Genomic DNA, 7,702 nt, shown 5'->3' on the forward strand with positions numbered 1-7,702 from the left:
TGAAAATCAGAGAGAAAATGTGATCATGTGATGTTGGCAGGTTAATGATGGCATAATTGTCATGTAGAGGCCTGATTCGCTGATCTCATTAAGAGTCTTATCTTTCATTGTATTAGGAATGTTTAATACTAATATATTTCACGTTTTTGCGTATAATAGCTCTGTGACTACCACATGCAAGCCAGAAATGACAAACAGATCATCTGAAAAACTTAAAAAAATACATGGTGTATAAAAAAGGTTTTGAACAACTGTATGATTTAGACCAACACAGACATCAAGAATCAGCGTATGAATCTCAACAACGGTGACAATCAACAAACTAATCAGATAAAACTCTGAACATCACAACACAAGCTACTAAAAAGTTGCAACAAAAACAACAGCAAAAATAAAAGCAGATAATAATAATAAAAGAAAATACTAAGGCAATTCAGCATAATTTATTCATGCTGCAATGCATGCTGGGAGATACTGATGAGTTTTGATTGATGGCTCCCATCATGCACTGCACTTATATCATCACCGTTGTTGAGACTCATATGCTGAATCTTGATGTCTGTGTGTGTCTGAGAGATACAGTAGTTCAAACCTTTATTGTGAATAATGTTTTAAAAATTCTTCAGATTATCACAACACTGATGGATCACACGCTGTAGAATAGTAGCACTACTACAATCAATAATGTAAAATTAATGACACATATAATCAAAGATAAGACTCTGTATGAGCTCAGTGAATCAGGACACTACATGATGATTGCCATCATCAATACATAATCATCATCACATGATTCATTTTCTCTCTGATTTCCTGCCATAACCAACGTGTCTTATAAACACAGAGTTACAGCAGCCAGAGGAAAGCTAATGTTAGAAAGTCAAGGCCCAACACTGATCATCATCATGGTGACTTCAAATGAAACAATAAATCATCAACATCTAAACCTCTGTTAATTCTCCAACAGAACTGTAGATGTATGACATAAATAAAGTACATCTGGTTAGTAATAAGTGAAGCTGGTAAAGCTGTTTGTGGAGTTGTTTAATCCTCCTCTGCTGAGATCTTCACAGATTTGATGTCTTCTTTTCTCTTCAGTTGATTTCATCTAAAGCTGTGTCTGAAGTCAGCTGTAGTTCTTGTGTTTACATTTACATTTACATTTATTCATTTAGCTGACGCTTTTATCCAAAGCGACTTACAATTGCTATAGATGTCAGAGGTCGCACGCCTCTGGAGCAACTAGGGGTTAAGTGTCTTGCTCAGGGACACATTGGTGTCTCACAGTGGATTCGAACCCGGGTCTCTCACACCAAAGGCATGTGTCTTATCCATTGCGCCACACCACCCCACATTGGGACGGTGGTGGTGGACGGTGACGTTTCTGCTCGTCGCTTCTCTTTTTTCTGTTCTTGTTGTTTCTGTAAATTGTACTTTTTACTGTAATCTGTAAACTTCATTTAAATAATTATGTTTCTTCTTAGTTTTTGTTATCAGTTATATGTACATTTGGGGTTTATATTACATCATATATTGTTTAATGAATGTTTATGGCATTCGTGTGTGTGTCGTGTGTGTGTGTGTGTGTGTCGTGTGTGTGTCACCATGATGGTGTTTTGTATTTGTGTGTATGACACTGTGCCCCTTCATTATATGAACGTGTCTCAGTTTGTGGAAAACTAAAGGTGTACTTTAAATCATCATGTGCTTTTCTTTTTTACCACCTTTATTATTATGGTGGTTATCAGTATATTACAAAGGTATAAAGCAGATTTTAATACTTTAGTGAAATTGAATGATTACGTTTATGAAATATAAGGGTTGTCCCGTGAAAACTAAAAGGTTGATACCATATTTTTTATGGTAAAATACTGGCAACCAAGCTGCCGTTTTTTTACCGTAAATTGCACAGTTTTTTTTTTTACTTTGTGTTATTTTGCACATAAAATTTAAGTCCCGTGAAACATAAAATGTTGCCACCATATTTTTTTTACGGTAAAATACTGGCAACCACGCTGCCGTTTTTTTACCGTAAATTTCACTTTTTTTCTTAACAGTGTAACTCATATCTTCTCCCGTTAGCCGAGATCAGTAAGTGTGATCCAGGGTTGTGTGTGAACCTCAGGTGACTGTAATCCAGCTGCTGTTAATAGCCTCGCATACGCTTCTGGAACATTCAGCTAAATGTCAAGAACGTCTTTGTTCTATTTTCTAGACAGTGTTATCTTGTTTTGTCTAAAAGGTCAAGGCTCTCTATTGGTCGCTCTGGTGGCGTTTCCTCGACAACGAACTCTGACTTCCTGTGTTGGCCACGGCACAGTTAACACACTTCACACACTTCACACACTCACGGTCTGTTCGTGAAGCGCTCGGTGCGCTGGGCTATAAATGACACACAGCACATCACACAGCATAGAGGACCGGAAGACTGTAAAAACACCAACCTCAAGAGAAACACTCTTTAAACTTGTACATCGTATACAGCCGAGGACAAATATGTATAAAAACAGTCATGTTTGAATAAAATTTCAATATGCAATATTTATCAGACACCACTATTTAGAATATTGTCTTATTTATTTATTATTTAATATGGCTTTCTTAAGATAACTAACATTAACTAACAATGAGCAATGCATTTGTTACAGTATCTGTGTTAACATATGTTGGTAAAAATACAGCTGTTCATTGTTAGTTCATGTTAATGTTCTATGTAATGTGGTTAACTAACGTTAACAAATAAACCATATTGTAAAGTGTTACCGCTGTCTCTTTATGACATCAGTATTTCAGGATTTGTACTGTAGTTTAAAGGGGTCATGAACTGCATTGTTTTGTAATGTTTCCTAGGGTGCACTTATAATGTTAGTGTGATTTATACTTCAAAAATGATAATTTAGAAATAAAAGTATTTTTTCCTACCCTGATTTTAGCCTCTGATTTAAATGCTCTGTTTGAAGTGGCGTGTCTGTGTGAGACTTCAGTGTAAACACCCACTGCTGTGATTGGCTGTGAGACTTCAGTGTAAACACCCACTGCTGTGATTGGCTGTTAGACTTCAGTGTAAACGCCCACTGCTGTGATTGGCTGACATTTCTGCATATGAAATAGCTAGTATTACATGTTGAAGTATCTTGTAAACTTTTAGCATGTTTTACTGTTACAGCTCTCAAGGTTAACTAATCGTGTAAAGTGTTGATTATATAGTATTATATTTAGATCTGTGGAATTATATTTAGATGGTGTCATGAAAGGTTGCAGTGATGAGCATAGCCGATCACAGACATGTGGAGCGCGTGAATGCAGTGAACTCATCTTTGCCACTCGATTTCTGCACAGTAGCGAATGCTTTTGCGAGAGGCAAGATCTCAGTCACTGATAAACTCGTGCTGTTTGATTGACAGCTCCAGTGATTTTAAAGGGAAGCTTTCTTTGATCACTTTCTATATATAATTGAAGCACAGTTTAAATAACAGATTATATCCTACTAAGAGAAACAATGTGAAGATGACCAATAAGTCACTCACTGGTTCGATTTACTGCACATAGATGAAGAACATCTGACTGTATGAATGACCTGAATGACCTGAATGACCTGTCTAATCATTATATATGAGAAATCACTGGTCACAGATCAGGCATTAGAATTAACACAGTTACATGCATTACTGTAGAGTCCATATCACAAATAGTCTATTTTGCAAAGTCTGTGACGAAATTGCAACTGATTCACCAAACAATCCACAGTAAAACGTAGCGAAAACAAGTAAATAATGCTCAACTGAGACAATTCCTAGCAATAGGATCCTTTGGAAGTGAATGTTCTAGTCCAGTCAGTGATCCTCCTCTCCTCTCCTCCTCATCTCATGAACACGCCAGTGGGCGGGGCTAAAGCGCCAGTGGGCGGGGCTAACGATGTGATGATGGATGGACACATTCCTCAACGAGTTCTGGAACTTTCAGCATATTCTTATAGTATGATGACCTCTTATTAGATTTCTCAGTTCATGACCCCTTAAACAAAATGCCATTTAATGCAGCTGACAAACATCTTTCCAAAAAAATAAAAAATAATAATAATAATATAGATGCAATATATGGGAGCCAGGAAAAATAAGCAGGATTCCTGGACTTTGTATTTATTGTGTTTTTAAGTGTCTAAAACATTTTTCTTTGTTTAAAAGCATCTTCGAAGACTTTAGAAAGCTCCTGTCTTTCGCATGTCTCAGTATCTGTTCTCTCAGCGTCTGACGGCTTCAGAGGAAGAACAAAAGTGTTTAAATAACAATAACACTCACATCTAAAGCACATAAACACCTCTGAGCCAGAACTGACACAAGAAGGTTGCAAGCTCTCACTCGTTAACACAAATAAAAGAAGAATATAAATAATTCAAATAACAAGCTGTGGTTAGAGACGGTAAAACTCATTTACTCTGAGCTTCTTTACGCTGCTGTTTCTGGGCAGCACCCGCTCTGATGTACACAAACACAGGAACATTAGTGGATCATTTCACATTAATTGTATTAAATAAGTAACATATGCATATGACTGAGTTAGCTGACTGATTCTGCACAACATGATCTGCCATAATAATGAGCGTCTGTCACGGAAAGAGAAACTCAAACATGTTTTTCATACATTTGTTACTTGTGGTTAATTAAGTAACATCCATAATAACACTGTATTTCATTAGTATTGTGCATAACTAAACAGCAGATTATAATATTTGTGTTTGCCAGATTTTATATTTCTCTTATTCTCTTTAAAATCACTTTTTTTTCTGACTTTCCAAACTTTTTACACTTCAACATTTTCAGTTTTACAAAATACACTTTGAAACAGAAATAGACAAAAAACAACCAAATAAAAGATTAAAATTGAAATAATTCCAAATATGAATAAAAACTATATTGATCCTAAAATGTAGCTTCAGGGGCAGAGACTGAAGGTTATAGAGATTTGTATTGATTTGGCCTGAAACTCTGAGAGAGTTGCACAAATGTTGGTCTTGATTTAAGGATGAAAAATAAAAAACCCACAAACCAAAGCTTATTCAACATCCTGAGCATTTTGAGATGTTGGTTGATGATGAAAAAAATGCCACATCATTTTAATCAATTCACACCATACTTAGTGTGTTTACTCGCTTGCCGCTTGAAGTCTGAGCAGTGGATGTGTCACGGACGCCTGACAGTGACGTGTGAGAGTTCCCCTGATCTCTGAGACATCGGGAACAGCGACACGGAGCTGTGAGGAGTGTGTTGTCATCATTGTGTCGGCGTGAGAATCTTCTGTTCACACGCTTCACCACTTCATGCTTGTGGTCACAAGTTTCCAAGCTTTCTTGCACAAACGTATAGTTCCTGCTCATGTTTCACATTTACTGCAATGATGGACATTTCATCATGATAATGCTGCTCGCTCCTCTACCTCAGAGATCAGGTTTCAAGGCATTTTATTAAGATGTAAAAAGTCTGTCTCATCCTGTCATGATGATATAATAGAGAAAATCCTGCCAGACCTGCAGATGTGGGATTTCAGGCTCTAATGAGATTCCCATCAATCATTGATATTGATAAAGACATGCAGGACACACTTTTTGCTCATTTTCAGGAGCACGTTTATGACTTTGAAGCCAAGCTTGTGTGTATATCTGTATATTAACAACCTAACAAAACATCAGTCTATTTATGACAACTTTGAATGCAATGATGTAACAAACCACACTGAGTTAGAGGAACAACAGACAGACTACAACTAATTTAATGGTGGTCCTGGAACCAATTATTTTTTATATTTCAGCACATGCTATATGTGACTTAATTAGCATCTACATTTTTTAAAGGTTTCAAAGTTATCAAGACAATTTCAGTGTTACAACTTTACCAAAATAATTTATAAAAAAAAAAAAAAAAGGTTTCATGTTTGTGTAAATGAATCACTGATTTTTTAAAACTTTTTTTAACAAGCATGCATTCTCAAAGTTGTGGTGCCCTGATTCCCTGCGTCTGCAGCTGAAACACATTCTTTATTTTCTCCACGCAGTGTCAGATCGTCATGGTCTCGTGTGTTCAGCATCTGTGTGTTCCCGCTGAGAGCCGAGCCGGATGATGAAAGATCTCAGATGTTCGTGCAAAGCATGGAAATTCAGTCCTGGATGAAGGTGACAAATAACCGAGATCTCACACACGTGTGTGTCCTGAAGCGCTCACACTGAGATCTCACACACCTGAAGCACACACACTGAGATCTCACACACCTGAAGCGCTCACACTGAGATCTCACACACCTGAAGCACACACACTGAGATCTCACACACCTGAAGCGCTCACACTGAGATCTCACACACCTGAAGCACACACACTGAGATCTCACACACCTGAAGCGCTCACACTGAGATCTCACACACCTGAAGCGTTCACACTGAGATCTCACACACCTGAAGCACACACACTGAGATCTCACACACCTGAAGCACACACACTGAGATCTCACACACCTGAAACGCTCACACTGAGATCTCACACACCTGAAGCGCACACACTGAGATCTCACACACCTGAAGCGTTCACACTGAGATCTCACACACCTGAAGCACACACACTGAGATCTCACACACCTGAAGCACACACACTGAGATCTCACACACCTGAAGCGCTCACACTGAGATCTCACACACCTGAAGCACACACACTGAGATCTCACACACCTGAAGCGTTCACACTGAGATCTCACACACCTGAAGCACACACACTGAGATCTCACACACCTGAAGCGCTCACACTGAGATCTCACACACCTGAAGCGCTCACACTGAGATCTCACACACCTGAAGCGCTCACACTGAGGTCTCACACACCTGAAGCACACACACTGAGATCTCACACACCTGAAGCGCACACACTGAGGTCTCACACACCTGAAGCACACACACTGAGATCTCACACACCTGAAGCGCTCACACTGAGATCTCACACACCTGAAGCGCTCACACTGAGATCTCACACACCTGAAGCGCTCACACTGAGATCTCACACACCTGAAGCACACACACTGAGATCAGATCTCACACACCTGAAGCACACACACTGAGATCTCACACACCTGAAGCACACACACTGAGATCTCACACACCTGAAGCGCTCACACTGAGATCTCACACACCTGAAGCACACACACTGAGGTCTCACACACCTGAAGCGCTCACACTGAGATCTCACACACCTGAAGCGTTCACACTGAGATCTCACACACCTGAAGCGCTCACACTGAGATCTCACACACCTGAAGCGCTCACACTGAGATCTCACACACCTGAAGCACACACACTGAGATCTCACACACCTGAAGCGCTCACACTGAGATCTCACACACCTGAAGCACACACACTGAGATCTCACACACCTGAAGCGCTCACACTGAGATCTCACACACCTGAAGCACACACACTGAGATCTCACACACCTGAAGCGCTCACACTGAGATCTCACACACCTGAAGCGCACACACTGAGATCTCACACACCTGAAGCGCACACACTGAGGTCTCACACACCTGAAGCGCACACACTGAGATCTCACACACCTGAAGCGCTCACACTGAGATCTCACACACCTGAAGTGCTCACACTGAGATCTCACACACCTGAAGCGCTCACACTGAGATCTCACACACCTGGAGCGCTCACACTGAGATCTCA

This window comes from Rutilus rutilus, assembly GCF_951802725.1.
Source record: "Rutilus rutilus genome assembly, chromosome: 24".
Classification (NCBI taxonomy): domain Eukaryota; kingdom Metazoa; phylum Chordata; class Actinopteri; order Cypriniformes; family Leuciscidae; genus Rutilus; species Rutilus rutilus.